Below are 20232 nucleotides of genomic sequence, written 5' to 3'. Positions count from 1 at the left end.
ATCAGTTGTTTGTCTGTGTTAGACCCTCTTGTACATGGGGGAATCTATGATAGCTCCCGATTTGCTGTCATCTGATAACTTGGTCAGTGAAAGGCCTGAGGTACCTCGCTGGTGATTGGTTTCTTAGTGAAGATGTTATCACCAGTCCTGACTTCCTGTGTCCTATCTGTGAGCTGCCTGCAGTCCAGTGAGTTATGTAGGATTTTATGCCTAGTTTAGTGAGTTTTCCAACTACACCTGAGTGGTGTATTTTACTGAATGCCTTAGCCATGTTCAGGTATGTGGTATACACAGTCTTCCCCTCATCCATTGTCTTGGTGACCTTGTCAAAGAAGTCCACCTCGTTTAGTCAACATTATCATCATTTGACAAAGCCAAACTGGTTTGCGGCCAGTATCTGAAGGTTGCTTATGTCTTTGTTAATCATTTTTGTGCTAATTTGTTCCATAGGTTTGCATATTAGACAAGTCAGATTAATAGTCTGTAGTTTCTGGGGGTTGTCTGATGGCCCACCCTTGTGAACTGGGATAACCATTGCAGTCCTCCATTCTCATGGTACAAAGCATGTTTTGAAACTGTAACTGAAAAGTGACTCAGGTGGTTCTGCTAGGTCATGTTCCCTGCTATTTAGGAGGCATCCTGGAGTATTGTCTGGGCCCACTGAGGCTGTGTTTTTTTTGCTTAAGCTAGTGCCAGCAGGACCTGTTCCCTGTTAATGTTTAGGGGGGTATGCTAGTAGGTATTTCATGAAGGGAGATGGGGAATGAAGTTTGAATTTAATTTGTCAGTCAGCAAATTTGCTATGTCACTCTGCTGAGTAAAGGTGGCACTACTGACCACCAGTTCAGCACACTGATGTGTGCTACCTTTGAGGTTTTGGACATAGCTTTAGAAGGCCTTGTGGTTGTCTTTAGCCTGTCAGGCTAAAAATTACAGACATTTTATACACACACACACACACACACACACACACACACACACACACACACACACACACATATGCATACAATTAAATAAATAAATGTATATATACATATATATATATATATAAATCTCCATGCCAGATCTACCTCATATCCTTCAGTGAGATTAGAGATGAAAAAATACATCAAGGATAAAACTATGTAGACTTATTTTCTTAACATTTCCACAACATAATTTGCTTACATGCTTACCTCAAATTAAATAATGAAATGAGTGATCTCACAATACTCGTTACACTTCTTTCCAGTACAATTAGTTTTATTTCCTATGCTCATGTTGCTTACACTCATATTGCATTTATAAATGTGTCTATCACACTAGCTAATAAACTCAACACCTTCTCCAGTCCCCACGTCATCCTTCTCTCTTTATCCTAGCCTTTCTTCTTCCTTCTCTCTCACCCTTTGAATGCCACCAAACTATTGTAAACATTGCAGCTAGTGGTATTCCTTACATACTTACGCAGGTAACATCCCACCTGATACAGGCGTTACTTTGGTAAGATACAACTCTTGGTTTCCTACATCCACATCCTACAAGTAACACTTTCATGCTGTCTGTACCTGATTATCTACTTATCATAAGTAATACTATGACGATCTAGGTTTTTCTGTTTCCCTAATGTATTACAACTTTATTACATACTTATCACACTGCAATCCATTATAGCATTCTCTCCTGGGAAATGCCCTTGATTTATAACTACTTAAACATAATTATAATGTAAGATTTTAATAATATTTTTTTCTTTGATACTTTATGATGTATTTACTCTATTTGATCTGTAACTACCAGGGTGACTTCCAAGTAGTCTAGCTGTATTTGTGGTCTACAATGGCCAAAAACTGAAATAAACAAATACACACTGACAGACTGTATGAAAATATGTCATTTCTGGATTGCACTTGAAAATAAAAAGACCACAAAATATATCCCAACTAAAACTTTGCACTAAATATATACAACTATAGTAAGTAGTTTTCCAGAAGAAAATTTATGCATTTACTGCATCCCCTTGAAATGAATGGTAAAAAGCCATTTTAGCTGCTCAACCATTTGTCAGTGCTAAGTGTTGGCTTGCACTAGAAATACAGTGCAGCATTAATGTTTAACTCATTACAGCTAAGTAAAACCTCTAGGTGTTTCTGCAGTTACAGTCTACTGACGCCTCTAGGCATCAAATACTGCTTGTTCATATTTCCATTAATAATTCCAAAACCATGCTACAAAGTACTACAATATTTCATCTTAAAGCTTACAAAATGGCAAATTCCACTGTATTGATATTTGACCTCTGACTAGTAAAGGTTAAGATACATTAATTGTTGTTAATCTAATAGTTATTTATATTGCCATAAAGTCCATGCTTTTCTAAATATCAAAAATGACAAGCAGCACACACACAGCTGCTTAGATTCATATGAAAGCGCTCATCTGGATGAGCAAAATTCTACTGACAGTATGTGTGTAATTTGACTGGTTGCTGAAATATTGTAAGATGTTCACAGAATAATAGTTACTCTCCAGGAATCAATAAAGATTACATAGTCATTTTTCTCTGTGTGCAAGTTGCGGTGCAATGCACACACATGTGCGGAAAGATTTAGATTCAATAAGTGTTGTCTAGCAGTGTGCACCCCTGTGCAAACAAGGTAAAACCACTGCATGCTAATTACAGCATGTTGTTGTGTCTTTCGGCTTTTCCCGATTAGGGGTCGCCACAGTGGAACTCCGGTCCGCTAATGATTGGCAGTATATTTTTAAGTGCCGACTTGCCGGCCCTGACACACAACCTTCAACGAAGGAACGCCCATTCAAGCATGTCTCCACACAGAAGACGCTCTAGCTGAGAATCGAACAGGACAACGTCTTTCTGTGAGGTGACAATGCTACCGCAGCACCACCACTGCAATTACAGCATAAGCAGCTGAATTACATGCTAAATAACCAATCTAACATGGTGGAGCAAGTATCCATGTTGGGTCTTATTACGCGATTTAAGACACTTGACTTCGAACCCAAAACATCGAAAACACATAACTGCGAATGGCCACATCCGCAAATTTTTTCCTAGGGAAAAAATTTATGAGGCCGTAAAACAAAACACACTTCCCAGTCCTAATCAAAGGGGGGGGCTTCATCCCCTCACACCCCCCTAACTAAATATACTAACTCCGAGATCGCTCAACATTGGGGAAGAGGGCAAACTGTGAGAACAGACAACTGAAGTTTTTCCCTAGGAAAAAATTTGCATACGTGGCCGTTCATGGTTTAGTGTTTGCAATGTTTTCGGTTTGACTATTACGCGTTCAGACAGTGCGTAATAGGGAATGTCCATGTTGAATCTGTGCTGGTTTTCTCTGCAAATTCTAAATCTTTTGGAATACAGCCATGGGAAGGAGTCAACATGGACAGAATGTAAAGGGCTGCTGCTGCTTTAATTCCTTTATATGTGCTATAATCTGAAGCCAATGCTGCTGCTGCCAGTAATAGGTCTAAGCCAAGAAGCAGAAGAGTTTTAAGGCCCTATTTGACCTTTCACAACATACATGATGTGGAAATTGTAGAGTGCTACAGGGTAGACAGAGACACACTACAGGGACTCTGCAATCTCTGCTGTCCTCATCTCAGAGCCAGTCAACTGAGGGGAACCCATCCCAGTGGAGACAAAGGAATGTGTATCTTGTCGAAGTTCAGCTACAGGTACCTTTCAGAGCCCAACAGGGAATATGTTGGGGGTGTCACAGGCATCATCATCCAGGTTCCTCCACCAATTGCTGAATGCTATGCTCCCACATGTCAGTGATCACATGTATTTCACAGTAGTTCTGAGGAGAGAGCCAAAATTATGCAGGAGTTCTACTGTGTAGCTGACTACCCTGAAGTACTGGGTGCCATAGACTGCACACACAGAAATGAAGGCACCACCTGGGGAACAGGGCTCTACATTAAGAGAAAGGGCTACCCACTCTATGAAGTGCCGTGTTGTGTGCAATGCCATGGGAATCATCCTGAGCATGTGTGCTGGCAACCCTAGCAGTTACCGCTACTCACATATATGACACACCTACCAAATGTACTAGATGTTTGCTAGGGGGGATATCCCACAGGGTCATCTACTGGGGGATGCAGGTTATGAACTGGAACCATGGCTGATGACACCCATCAGAAATGCACAAACATTCAAAGAAGAATGTCATAATGAGGCATATGCTCAAACAAGAAATATTATAGAGCTTGTGTTTGGGGTGTTGAAGTCACAGTTCTGGTGCCTAGATACATCTGGGGAATCATGCAGTACAATCCACGGACATGTACAGAAATATTCACAGTATGTGCCATGCTACACAACGTAATCCTGAGGAAACAGCTTCAGCAGGATCAGCAAGGGGAGGGGACACATATCCCAGCACCAATGCCAAGGCTAACGCAGCCACAGGCAGATGCAGAATCCAATAGGGAACCACCAGCTGCTGTGGGTGTTGGCAGATGTAGGCATGCTCAGTATGGCCTTGCATTGGCTAACATATGATGCATAACACACTTACTCACCACCAAGGGGCCTAAAACTTTCCTCCCATACACATACATGAAGTAAAATTTATGCTAGGCAACTCATACAATCTTTACCTCCCCATGCATTGGCTGTGCACTACTTGCATCAGACAGAGTCAACCCTGAACTACAACCGTGTCAACTGCTGCTTTTACAAGGCACGTCTTTAACCTGCAGTGTACTGTTAATTATGTGATTGAGTGGCATATCCTTGTATCACACGAATTTGTACTGTAAGCAAGTAAAAGGTGGGAGATTGGAACTGAAATTATGTTAAAATGTGACAGCAGAGACTTGCGTGTTCATTATTAAGTAGAAGGCCTCAGGCATCAAAGATTCACACAGTCATACCCCTGAAAACTAGTGATGATCACTGCATGGCCCAGTTTAGTACCATACATTTGTAATGGAAATTCATTAAAGAGAGACGTTAGAAAGTAATGATACACATTGCAGTTTCTCACAACCTTCACAAGATCATTCACAATAAAATTGGAAAATTCTGATGCTATCAATTGTGTAATTTTCGAAGGCCAATATACATCAAAGGTAAAATTACCAGTTCAACACCACAAAGCACATAGAGTAAGCATTTTAAGCCAGATATGCACCCTGAATATCAGACACAAAAGCTTATGTAAACCCTAAATCCCAAAGCTAGAAAACAGGGATATGGCACAGTTTGATGACTTGCACAGGGTGTTATGTGGGGGAGCAGGAGGCCTAGGCTGACACCAAAGTCAATGAGTGTGTGTGAGACAGAAAGAGAAAGTGACAGGCATGTGGATAAACCAACAAATGGCCAGTGAGACAAAATGGTTGTGAGTTGAAATTGGTGTGTGTAAGTCTGCATTGACACAGTCAAGCTCTGTACTGGCTCTACATCTTGGTATGTTGGACAGGTGTGAGCAATGCATGGTAGAGGTGGCAGTTCATTATTATCATACCTGATCATGAGAACTGGCTCTACCAGGAGTTGCACTGGCACATGCTGCTTACAGCACATGACCGATGTCTGCTAGACAAGCTCCGGTCATGGGGACACCCAGGACCATGAACCCATGGCCTGCCACATTTGGGTATGGACAGCACACTCACTGACAGTGCAGTGGAAGTACTGCCACTATGGGAGTGTGATTGGGCATGGCCACACTGGCTGACAGCAAATGATGTGGCTGACCTGCACCTATGAGGATGCCGTTCCCCACCCAGCAGACATCCCATCACAGACACCGTACATTCCATGGGAAACATCCCATGTTCCGGCATGTCAATCACCTGATCCAAAGAATCAGCAACACAGTGGAGGCATTCATGCATGTCAGCCTGAGCCACGTCTACAACCCTGAGAATTTGTCTAGAGCACGTATGAGATAATGCCTGTGCCTCCATGATGGCCCTAAACATACATTGCATGGTATGGGAAGAGACACCTGCCCTAGGTGGAGGAGGGACAGAAGGCTACCTCAGAGCACCCCTATCAACCCTCCTGCATGGCACCTCATCCACACTTTGGCTATGGCCAGACTCCACAGGCACTGAAGCCACAGTAACCACACTTTTCTGATAAATGGCCTTGCCCTCTACCTGTCCAATATCTGTGGTGTCACTGGAATGGGTAGGCATAGGCCTAATGGCTGTGTCTGATGGAAATGCAGGGAATGGCTGTATATCAACCTCAGTGTCAGCTTCAACCTCTGCATCCCCTGACTCTGCCTTAGTTTGGCCACCATCATTAGAGTGGCAACAGGTGTAAGTGTAGGACTGCCATACCCATGGTTCTAGGTTCGAATACGGAGTACTCCATACACTTTTACTGTTGTTCCACTTCCTATTATAGTCACTGTCACTTATAACACTTGATATGGTGTAGCTGATATTAATTATATGTATGACAGCTGAGGCACAAGTATTGTGTTGTTATGTATTCATCTGTGTATTATCATAAATGCCTGTACATCTAATAACATTAAATTTGCTTTGCTTGCTACTGTTGCTCTTCACTTACCATTGTGCAAACACAGTGCTCAGAGGTGTGCACTGCCAAGCACCATGTTTGTGTGATGGTAAGCTAAGCAGAGCACAACATTTTCAAACATTGTGTGCACTCCCAGTAAATGTGATAAATGGAACTGGTGGGAAACCATCACTCTCCATTGCTCCTGATCCATGATAGACATGGCAGGCATTTCCGGAGAAGGTGTCAGATTTAGGGCACAGAGATGGGGTTTCCAGGAGTCCAAGATTTTTATTGGACTCTTAGTTAAACACCACAGTGCCAGGCTTTTACAGGGGTATTATTCTGGCTCCCAGTTTAAGTCCAAAAGCTTGGGATAGTTTGGCTTGTCCTTTAACCAGTTCCACCATTATCTCGTGCACTGGTGACTGCTGTAGGCATCACTACAATGACCTATGCCAGAGGAAGAGGGATATCCTCAATGCTTGGATGAAGGAATTTAGTACTGCAGATGTCCCACACCTGTGTAAGTATCAACTACAAAGAGTACTTGTAAGACTTAAAAGCTGAATATAGGCAAGAATAATTCATAATGGTATTCCATTCTATTCTGTTTTTTCCACAGCTGCCATGGAGCAGAAGGTCAACGTAAGAACCCACAGGGCTAGATTGGTGAGGATGAGGGAAACATGTGATATGTATGCAGCAGAAGAGTAGCATTATTGTAGCATTAAAAGTAAAAGATAGCTTTTTTGGTATTCTATAGACTTGTATCAAATTGAGCATGCACATCTCAACTGTAAAAGCAAGCAGGCATGCATTAGTTTATAGCACAAACCAAGAGTACAATATCAGACTTCATTTGGAGGTTGTGGGTTTAAAGACCACACTTCCCAACTATACAATACTGTTAATTCTTCAATTATGTGTAACTTAAAGCTCTATACCAATGGCACACATGCCGTGCTCTAAACTATCATGTGCATAATTGGAACACACGTGTCTAATATATACACATGTCAAGGAATACTAGCTGCAATCTATAGTACAGTGTGAATCTGTTAGGAGCTGGTGCTCTTAAGTTAGGAGGTGGTAGTCTTAAAGGTAAAGGTTAAGATTATAGAATCAAATAATTGTATTAATCCATTGTATATCACACGTGAAGGTACTAATCTTATCTCTTTTTTTCTCTTACCCCAACCCTTATCTTTCTCTATTTTTTTAAATTTTTTGTTGTATTTTATTACATGTTGTCAAAATGTTTCCATGTGTAGCACATCACCAAATGCTTCACAGCACAGCAAGGTAGGCTTACCCTAAAGGATCTGCCTGATCCCCTCCACCAGCTCCAGTACCATTGCCCAGGATGTCTGGAACCCAACCTGGCAGTACTATATCTGCTGCCCCTGCACTACCTGCCCCCTCAAGTAGTCCTGCCTGGACGCCGATCCTGTGGTATCCTCTGGGATTTTATCACTCACACAAAGATGCCAGGGATGGTGCATAGAGTTGTGTGCCGCACTGTTGATGCATGCCTATGCTGGGTGGAGAGGCTGCTTTCCCTCATTTTATGCAGTAGTAGCAGGAGGAGGAGAATATGTCAAGTACTCCAACCCATGGTGGAGTGAGGTGACAGTGATGACAGTCCAGTGGGTGAGGACTCGATTCTCACTGTCACCCAACTTGACGACAATGGGTTCTGGATGTCTCCACTCTCACCCCAGTCATGGTCCTCCCAACCTTTTGTTTCCATCACCATCCCTGTTTCATCTTGTCTGTCTGCAATTGCTTCCTCACCTATCCAACTTATCTGACCCAGACATATCTACTTCCCTTCCCCAACATTTGTCACTCTCTCAAAAAAAAAAAAAAAAAAGGAGAAAAAGAAAAAAAGGGCACCTGTCCCACAAAAAATTCACTGCATGCATAGCTCTCCATTTTGTCCAAGTGTTTTCTTGACACACTTGCTTCAGTCCAACTGGCTATACAACACGATTGGAGGTGATGGTCCAAATTCAGTTAATATTTTGCAAATATATGTTCACTTAACATTGTTAAAGAAATGGACAGATATGGCTCTTTCTTACCTCCCTCCTGCACCTTTTTGCCCTGCTTTCACTTTGTTCTTTCTCCCTGCTTGCCACAAAAAGGAATGCATCACTGTATTAACTGCATTAAGATGTGCTGCCACAGAGTCAGTTAAATAGCAGGTGTATTTCAGAGACTCAATAATGCCAGACTTTGTTCTTTCCCTTGCATGTTCCCTATTTCATCACTTTCCTATGTACCCCATTTTAACACCTTTAATCTGGTCAAAAAATAGAATTACACACAACACACAAGTAGCAGAAAAAGCAATGGATCCCTTCACTTTTTGGGCTCCATGTTTGCAAGAAAGTATGAAGTGCACACAAATGGTGGAAAAATGCTGCAGTTACCTCCACAAAATGCCAACATAAAACAACACATCTCATATAAACAATTCATGTCATTGTATTATCACTCTGTAATGAAAATTATTAGATACACCTGTATTAGAAACCAGTACCATTTGGGCCAAAAACAAAAGAGGACTGAATCAATGCATTAACATGTGGTGCCACAGAGTCAGTTAAGCAGCAGGTGAATTTAATAGACTTAACACTGTCAAACTTTAGCAATGTGGCTCACATTTGTGCTCTGCTTACCTATGTGCAAACATGTGTATCTGGCATGCATATGCACTTTGCTTACCACTGCGCAAACCCTCTGCTCATCACGCTATGGAAATATTTATATTATGCTGTATTACTAAATGACATGAGTAAATATTATAAATTGAGGGCCATATCTACTAATATGTCACATATTTAGAATACATCCATTTGTTGCCATCCCTCAAGCACTACAACCCTGGTGTTTCAGTACTTTTTCCACACATATATCAACCACAGTACAAGATGCAATATTAAATATATTGTGCTATGCAATGCACATCAATCTGGTAACATGCAGAACTACAACTATTGACCCATATGCCTAAAAATACTTATCTACAAGGCTAGAGAAGGAATCAGCATGGGCCATATCCACAGGAACATAGGTGACCTTCAACACACTTGACCCTACCCATTTTGTTTTTGTCAAGGGTAGATCTTCCTTACTGAATCTTGTGGACTTCTTAGATATTGACCCCACAGACCTGGATAATGTATAGCAGGACATACTGCCTATGTTGACTTATCCAAGGCCTTTGACACTATCCTCATTCATGTGTCATACTGACGATCTCCCATGTGGGAATTAAGCCATACAGTATTACAGTGATAGGCAACTGGCTGACTGACATACCACACACTCTCAAAGCTTGGACTTCACCTCCACCAGTAGCCAATTATCATTACAATACCACAAAGATCTGTGCTGGGCCCTCAACTGTTTGTAAACTACTTATCTGAAGCACAGGCAATGATAGATGACCTGCAGTTTACCAAGTTTGCAGATGACTGGTAACTGGATGCATTAATACAGAGTCTGTCAGTGATGGAAACATACTACAGAAGAAGCTGCCACTCACAAATGATTGGTGCTAAACTCAAGACTGAACCTTAAAGCATACAATGGCTCATTGTCCCCTTTGACAATGGAGTACCCCTGCTAATTATGGTACACATAGCACCCCTCTAAGCTCAAACACAGTGTTACAATACATTGGAACACATGTTGATAGAAATTTACACTTTCATCACTGTGTGTCCATAGTGGTGATGCACACATTCTGCATTGTGCATGTCATACGTATTGACATCACATCCGCAACCAGGGTGGTCATATCTCTGCTGTACTCTACCCTTATCAGAACACTAATTGAGTAGAATGCTTCCTTCTGTCTGTACCTTACCAGACACCTGCAGTAAATGGAGATACACAAGGCTGTGCCTGGGAGAGACTGATAACAATTACCTTCCAACTATACTCAATAAAGGTTTTTACACAACTAGGCTTCTAAACACTGTAGGGTCATTAGGCTAGTAGCTTCCTATGTACATTTGAAGCTATGAGCCTATGCAGGTCTCCCAACATTTCATCTCCCACATGGCCTGCTGATGTCATCTACTATAAGTTCAGCTGCAGTCGTGTAAAAGACAGACTTGTGCCATGGTGCTTGCGTAATGTACTGTGTTCCGTATTCTGTATACTGAGGTAGGCAGGGGTTCTATTTTCACTTCAGTCAACTGGGGGGGCATGCATGTTTGTGTGTGCCTGTTTCTAGCCAGACAAGCAGAAATGTGTATGTTACAGTTACCGCTCCAGTCCCAAGAATTGATAGTATTTTGATGCTTGCACATGCCTACAGATCCATTTCATGCAGGCCTCCCAACTTCTCTCCAACATGCACTGCTGATGTCATTGACTAAGTTGATCTGCAGATATGACAGACGTGCAGTGGTACTTGCATAAAGTACTGAGTTCTATAGTCTGTGTAGAGGGGGGTTCTGTTTTCAATGCAGTCAACTGTGTTTGTGTGTGTGCGTGTGTGTGAGCTGTTGCTTGACATTGCAGATAACATTTTACACCAGCATGTGGGACACTGTTATATTCTCCTCAAAACACACTGCTGATGTAATCAGATATAAAGTACTGCCTGAGACAGTCCAAGTCATACCTGAGCTATTGATTTTGCATAAAGTACTGTGCTCTGTAGTTTATGTACTTAGGTAGGGGTTATATTCTCACTGCAGAGTGTGTATGTGTGTGTGTGTCTGTGTCTGTGTGTGTGTGTGTGTGTGTGCTGTTGCTTGATATTACAGAGAGCATTTTAAGCCAGCATATGGGACACTGTTATGTTCTCCTCAACAGATACCGCTGATGTCATCAGCTATATTAGCTTTTTGGTTATGCAGTACTCCCACCAGGGCAGGCTCAGAGACTAACCTGGAGATAAGGCAGAGGCCACCTCATCCTATACAATAAAGATTAACAAGACATAACTTTTAATCTATCCACATACATCATGCTATGGTTTATACGCCCTGTGTTATCTTACTGAGAAAGCCCTGTGCTCTTTCCAGCTGCTACATATGTCTGGTGAGGTACATGAAAAAGCGAGCATTATACTCTATTAATGTTGTGATGATGTTTGACTACAATGCTGTCATACAGTCGGAAGATCTCAATATGATGGCATGAGATATGATGTGCACAACAATAGGCTTTCAATACCAGTGTGGGCACTTGGTGGTCAGTGTGCTATCTACATGTGGTTCCAGTGCTTGCATCACTGGGTTTCTGCATAGCAGAACTGTTGTCAATAGTGTGATTAACATGGAATTCCACTTTTCAGATGGACATTACAGACACACATTTTTGTATTTATTTGTAGATCGTGTACCTTTGTCACCGTTCAGTTTTGTGTCTTAGCTCCTCCTGTATTATGTTTTCACCATTGGTGGACTCAATGATTGCACACAATATGTAAGAATCAGAAAACCTGGTAAGCCAAAGGCCATATACTTTAGCCAAAACTGTTGATAAATAGAGTTCAGACTGTGAAGGGCTAGGCACAGAACCCTGGGGTTTGCCAGTAGTGATAGCTCTACTGGTACAGGTTGATTTACAAACTTTCACATGATGTGTTCTGTCAGTGAGTCAACTGGTTACCCATCAACTGACATAAGGGTTAATCCCAGCTTGGAGGTTTTCTCAATGATACCTGCAATGGAGTTTGTATCAAAACCCAAGCCCAGATCACAATATGCAGTATGCACTGTCTTACCTTCATCCATGCCTATTACATGGAATCAATGGGCTGCAACAACATCACAGATCACCTATGGTATGACTCAGAGCTACACCTTTCATATACCATTGAATACACACAGTTCAACACACCCTCCACATGGCCTATGTTCTCATGCAAGAGTTTACATCAACATACATCCACCTGAGATAGGGGGACAGCAGCTGTTGCATGCATGTATAGAGACAGCCTGACTCTTCTTGACTGCGAGCTAGACCAACATGTCATCATGGACCTCTTCTACATGTACACTAGTAATATTCCAGTTGTATGCAACAGACCTGTGTGAGTTGTTAATGCTGCATCAAGTCTGTTACATCTGATAGATGCCCTCAAATAGGTCACTGAGGGCATGCATGATGACAACAATATCATCTTGTAGAACTTGACCAGGTGAAGGCATTTGACACAAATCCACACTGAGGTAGTCGAACAACACTCTCATATGTGGCCATAAACAGCTATTTGTGTAGACCAGTGTATGACATATGTGGCATCTCACTATGTTGAAATGTGTGACGTGAGCTATATGTCACATCCAGTGATCAGGCTGGCACATCAAGGGTGTCTGTTAGGCCCTTTCCTGCCCATTAGTTAAGTGATGGATATCACAGATGACATACACATGATGTGCCTAAACAGCTGCCTCAAGGACTACAGATTGTGGGAAACCAGTGACTCCAAATGTGATACTAGTATAATTCAGACCGTATCAACACATACCAAAATCTGCTGCCACAGCCATGACAATACCTGCAATGACAAGAAACATGGAGAGATTTGTTCAATCAGGAAACAAACACACCACCCAAGTATAATGTAGTCATCACACCCTATAATCAGACCAATAGGCATGTGATCCATATCCAGTGGTAGATAGTAAGGTGCACATCCACCAGCATGTGGTGACAGTGCTGACTACTCCTTTGAATGCAACACAAGTACTGAGTATGTGAAGGACATGCACATCAGAGGCCATAATACCTTCATGGTTTCCAGCCTTCATCACACCAATAACTGTACAATGCAACATTCATCATGTATCTCCCTACACATCTTCCATTGAGGTGTAACTGAAGTGTATCACCTTTGTCACAGTGCACTGTCAAACAGCTTACTGACCATACCCAGGTATTCTTTCTGTGGAATATACATGACTGCCTGATGGTGTGGAACATCACTGAAGTTGTTGCACCAGATGCATGAGTGCTGCCTGTTCTGCTTATGCACACACTACATACATAGGTGATTGACAGCATTAATGGCATGTATATTATTTGTGACAGTGTGGATTGTGTATATATGTATGTGTGTGTGTGTGTGTGTGTGTAGATATATATATATATATATATATATATATACATACATATATGCATACACATATATAATTTATTTATTTTTTTAACATTTGTTAACCAGGAAAGTCCGACTTGGAGCAAAGCCAATTTTCAGCGGAGGCCTGGGGAGAAACGCTCCAAACGCATGACTTTATAATGTGGAAGGAAACCAGACAACCCAGTGGAAACCCACACGAATGGAGAGAGGACATGCATACTCCAACAGAAGGCACCCCAGCCGAGATTGGAACCAGAAAACCTCTTGCTGTGAGGCAACAACACTACCGCTGCACCGTCCATATCTATCTATATATCTAGGCATATGATTTTGCACAGCTTCACAATATGCACCCTACCCTAATTGTATGTTCGATCCCTGATAGATGTCCTCTGCGTTATTCATGTAAGGATGCTCATCTCACACAGACATCCTCGCCATTGTTATGTCACCTTATGTGACAGTCAAAGACAACACATTTTCACTGTACAGTCCGTACTGTACCATATAGATATGTGCTTGGTGTTGCTGCTACAACCATCTTCCATTGACATACCCTCCCCTGCTGTACATGAAGGAGTTTCACCTGTCGCACTTCTCTGTGTTCATTCCTGCAATTCATCTGTGTGTCCCTACTCAATACACACAATTTCTCGAGTGATAATTTTACATGGCAGTCCATGTCCTGTTATACAGCTTAAATACAGAATGCCAGGAATGAGATATCACAATACTCTGCACTGTAGGTACACTATTCTGTACTGTGTTTGGACCATATACTTCACATTCATACCTCTGGACTGTCCAAATATTCCCAGGATGTCCAAATGTTTTCCTTATCACATATGTGGCTTTCTGGCATATCATTGGATAATCTCTGGACTGATGTTCCTCAGTATTACAAATATTTGAGTGCAGATGTGTGCAGAATGTACAGTTCTTGTCTCATATTTGTGATCTTTTCCTCATAACATGTTTGCTTTCTGGGAAATCATGTAGATTTCATTGCAGAGTAAAGACAGAAAATGATGACTGACATTTGAGTTTCAAACTTCATGCTCTTCATAAAGTTCATGGTAATGTACCACTTATTTATTTTATCAACTCTATAAGTTTGGAAGTGCAATATTACGAATCTGTCCTTATTTTTGGGCCCTTGTCCCCCACATTATGTATGCTTTTGTCCCCATATCTTGCTCAAAGAGGATGACAGGTTTGTTTGAGTTTCATTCTACCATGTCTATGTGACATCTGTGGCAACTATGTCCCTATTAATGGTTAAATGTTCCCACATTATGTTGGCTTTTGTTGAAATATGCTGGGTTAACAAATTCACAGCTATCTGTGAAACCCTTGTGGTTACCGTGGCATTCTACGTAAATCCATGGACCGGAGGTGCTCTGTTTTACACAGAACTGATATCCGCATTAGCTTACATGGTTTCTTGGCCGGCAACACTGCTGCCAACCATGAAACCTAGCTTAGGCACGCCGCTCCTCATTAATATTGTCTGGCATGCACCATTACTGGAACATGTAAACTACATGAACAATTCTGCATGATGCCTACACGGAGTTTATTGAATCCTGGGGACTGTGTTCCCTATGACTTATAAAATCCAGTTTGAGAACAAGAACATAAAGAATACTACCACTATAAAAATAGTATGCGCTAAAGAGTTTTCCATTTACACTTCTTTAGTAACTCCTATGGTTCCAGAGATATGAACCTTTGTTTGAAATATGAAGAGACAATTTGATTTTAACAAAAAGCTTATGCTCCACCCATTGGAAGTTACAGCACAACCTTCCAGAAATCCATTGCAGTGAATGAGTTAAAGATAGGTTGTCAAAAATATCCACGTGGGAGCAACATACAGCATTTTCATAGATGCTGACAGCACCACTAGGAAACAACTGAAACTGATTTTGCATGCTTTAAAGCAAATGTTGCTACACATACCATTTTGTTTTGGATACAAATGTCAAATAGATCATTTTTACAACCACTTTTATAAGTGTTAGCAAACAAACACAATTGATTTTAGCAAAGCTGAACTGAAGCACTTATGCTTTGCATGTTATTTTCTTGATAAAGCAACACACTTTTTAAAATGATTATGGAGAACAACATACATAACTTTGTTACTGAGAATGTCTAGTAAACAATTAAAACTGATTTTATGCATCTCAAGGGAAAAAAAAGATAATGATGAGAAAGAAGCCTGCATTGCGTTGCTCATGCTAAGAAAATCAAGCATGTTGTTCTCTCAACCACTGGCAGTAGCATTAGCAAACAAATGAAGTTGATGTTACTCAGTCTGAGGCGATAGAAAGATTTCCCTTTGCAAGTTACAATTACAGTTAAGTAACATATAGCATTTTGGTAGAATTAAAAACATAGCAGTGTTTCATATAGAAGACATGGGTTCTTTCTCATTTGCAAACTTCATAGACTTCACCCAGACTTTTGCTGGATTTGTTAATTTTTATGCAGGCAGCATTGTATATTTCCTGCCTAGGCTGTTAGCATAATTGCCTTTTCTCCCATGACTGTCATCAAAGGCAAGCTGAAATATTCTTGCTTTGCATTTTAATATGCTGGGAAAGTAGCGGCCAGCATTTTAAACTGATCAGAGGAAGCCACAATTTTTGTCAGAAATCGCAGCAAAAAAAAAAAAAAAAATGAGCCCGATTTTACATGAATTAAATAACAATTTGATCATGATAAAACAGTCACGTGCATTGTTTTCATGACCTCAAGGAGAAACACTAACTGATTTTACATCAACCAAGTAAAGAAATATTTATGATTGTGGGGAAGCACCATGCAACCTTTTATAATAGTGGAAAAAAAAACATAAGAGTATTTTCCTGTTGACTTAAAGAGGAATATGTCCTTTCCACAAGCAGGTTAAATAGCAGACCACTGAATCTAATTTTACATGCTTCAGAGAAAAAAATGTGATCCCTTATAAGCAATATACAAAATATTACTCTGTAAATTAAGAGATAATTACATTTCTTCAACAAACACTGCCAGAATCAGTTGTAAACCACAGACACTGATTTTACTTGAAATTAGCTGAACCATTCTTTTTTGCAACTTGTGGTCTTGGGGAAAGGAAGAAATATTTATGCATTTGATAAAAAATGACATTACTTTCGTGAGCTCTGTCTAAAGTTCTTGCAAACATTTACTACACACCCAAGCCTTAAGCTGCATGCTCTGATTTAAAAAATTATCTTGCTTTTACAAGCTGTCAGAAGTACTAAATAATATTTGAAATTGATTTTACACGAGTCATGCAAAACAGGATGGTAAAAACAGAAGTACTAAATAATATTTGAAATTAATTTTACACGAGTCATACAAAACAGGATGGTAAAAAAAGTGCTTTATTGCTTTATTAAATATGCTTTATTTTTGACAGAAGTCAATTCATTTAACAATAACCCACAAATGGGTGTGGGTATCACAGGAATAATGCATGGCTGACATGGTGTTTAATCAAAGCCAACCACGGGTTATTAATGTAATACCACACCAAGTCGTGGGTTACTGCTATTATAAAATGGGATTATTTAAGAAATAAATTGCTTGCCTTTCTTAAATAATGTTTTCGTATAATGGTGCTGTAGTGTTCTTCCACATTCTTCCTTGTTTGTTGATGTGCTATGCATGTGTAAGGCTTTCACAGAACATCAGTTCAGAGCAGAAGCAATATGGAAAAGCAGAGAAAAGACAGCCTCTGTTGCCTTTTTTTTTTTTTTTCACAAAATGAAAGAAACCTGGACCAAGCCCAACATAAAGGGGGTCAGATGTCCAGAAATACAGACAGATTTCCGATATTGCTCTTATAACTTAAAAAAAGTTCCTTCAATAAGTTTTACATTAGCATGAAAGTGCATTTTTGAAAATGATATGAAGCCTGAACCTGAAATGACGGTCTTTTTTTAAAGACTTCAAACCCCAGTGACTTGCCAGAAAAAAAATATTTTTTTATGAGAAACAGACCAAAACTAGTAGGCAAAAATGTGGACATTCTCTAAAAAAATTGGGACACTTGAGAGATTCTAGAGTCTGCTGAAATTTTAGGAGTGACAACTCAGAAAAACACGGAAAATCAGGTATGTTTCTATTTCTTTAGTTTTATACAATGTATATGATTTTTCTTGTTTTTTTTTCTTTGTCATATATCCCAAGAGAAAAGTCTAGCTGTCCAATGGTACTTCAATGGCTGGACTTTTTTTCTTTTGGTATATGCTGAATTTACAATGGCACACTGTTTGGGTTGTCCAATCAGTGCGCATGTTTTTGAATGGCAATGAGTCATTATTGTATAATTTTACTTTGTCTGATTTAGTAATGGTAATACAAAGTAGGTGAAGTGGAAAAAATATTGCAGATGACTGTGACCGCTCATTTCAGCATATGCAGAATGTTGTAGTGAATATATTTGTTGTTAATGAAACAGGATGTGAGAGCAAGCAAGTTAATAGGTAAAGAAAGAAAGAAATAAAAAAGATCTTTCAAAGCAACTCTTTGGTCTTGTAAGGATGTAACAAAAAAGAGAGTCACAAGTATGTAATGACAGTGTATATGCACTGTTACTTTGGCCTGTTCTAGTACTAAGCCACTGGCCAGACAACAAGATGAAGCCATTTAACTTGGTAGTGTACCAGAAGGAAGCAAGTGCAAGAAATCTGGACATAGCCTAAAATAATGGCATGACAAAGCCCAAAAATAGGGATAGATTTTAAATACTGCTTTTATAAAATTATAAAGTTGTTAGAATAAAAGGATTTGTACTAGCGTTAATTTTCTAAAGGATATGAAGTCTGAAACTCAAATGTATGTCATTATTTAGAGATTTCAATCCTCAGTTTTTTGCCAGAAAACCACAAATTTTATGAGGAACAAATCAAAAATGTGAGGTAGAAATATTGGATATTTGGCAAAAATCTGGACAGTTGAGAGGTATGCCTAGCCCACCAGCTGCATGATAAACTTCCCTTCTTCAGGCAGGCCTTGGCACTGTAGCCATGTTGCATTGTGACCCTGCCCTTTGTAGAATAGACATGCCAACCCTCCCTGCATACACTGTTAAGCACCTTAGCTGTTATTCAGATTATGGTCAACTGGGCTGTAGCCAGGGCTCTATCATTCTACAGCACTGGTGCAAGTTATATGTCAAAAGCTGTTTAACTGGTGATAAGAAATTCAGACTAAATTTCAATAAAAAGGGCTACTCAGTTATTTACCTCTTGTTATTCACAACTATTTCTTGTCTATGCAGGTGAAGAAATGAGAAGTGATGGCCTAGAGCAGATATTTCTGATTGGAAAGTAGTGAAACCATAACTTTTGTGGTAGAAGATCTTAGACAACTTTGGTGCACACTGCAGTCTGTCACCACTCAATGGCACACTTTTTCTGTTGCTATGGCAACTCTATTTTTTTTTTTGGTTTTAAAACAAACTATTTACATAGGCCAACAGCTGATCAATACATCAAAGTTATACATCAACAACAACAATTAATATTTTTCAGGCAAGTCTTTAAGTTTAAGCCACAATTCATATGAATGTATAATATTAGAGGTTCTCTTCTTTGGCACATGCAATTCACTACTGAAAACATTTTTTGCCATAGTAATAAATTCAACAACTTTACTTTTCCAGTTTTTAGTAAATACTTTTCTGGCTATAGCAAAATAAGACCAAAGAAGAGACACTTAGGTTTTTGGAATTATCTCAGGAACTGGAGAATTAAGTAAAATTAAAGATTTAGAAATATTACATTTATCTGACCCTAGAACCTGAATAAAGTTATTAATTTATTTCTAAAAAGGGGCGATGACTTCACATTCATATACCATATGCATTCAATCAGCTATCATTTCAGAATCACTTCTCCAACATTTAATTCTATTTGATGTATACATAATTGTAATTTTATTAGGAGTTACAAAAGCTCTGTGTAAAAATTTTCAAGTGACAAATGTCCAATATAATGAAGATGTAGTTTTATCTGTAGATTTTAATATTAATTTCTTGTATACTTCAGCAAAGTCTTAATTATTAATTTTTGAGTAGTTCTTCCAATAGGAATTGCCTAAATATGGGAAATCTAACTTAAGAATTGTATAAATTTGTGAAGAATATGGTTTATTTTTCATTGCCTTATTATTTATTAAGAATTCCAATAATTTGGGGAAAGATTTTTTATCTAGTTTAAATATCTTAATTACCTCTGGGTTTACAAAATCTCTAAATATTTGTAAAATTAACCAATTCTCAGAATCTTGATTGTATTTGGATGTTAAATTTTAAACAGTATATATATCAATACCACTTAAGATATGATGCCAATAAATTAAATTACTTTGTTGTTTCAATACTAGAATTTTGTTAAAGTTAGGAGTTTTAAAACAGTCATTTGTATACACAATTGGAAACATAAAAATATTAAGTCTTTAATACAATAGTTAGAATATGTAAACTTTTGGAAAGAGGAAATTATGTTATTTAAATAGGGAATTTGAGGAAAGGTTGTAATACCATTTACATAAAAATCTTTTAATAACCAGATAAAACTATTGGGTACTCTTTGTTTATGAC

Source organism: Protopterus annectens, chromosome 9.part0 (assembly GCF_019279795.1).
Source record: "Protopterus annectens isolate FY-2018-M chromosome 9.part0, PAN1.0, whole genome shotgun sequence".
In the NCBI taxonomy this organism is placed as follows: domain Eukaryota; kingdom Metazoa; phylum Chordata; order Ceratodontiformes; family Protopteridae; genus Protopterus; species Protopterus annectens.
Note: the sequence above shows the minus strand (reverse complement) of the source record.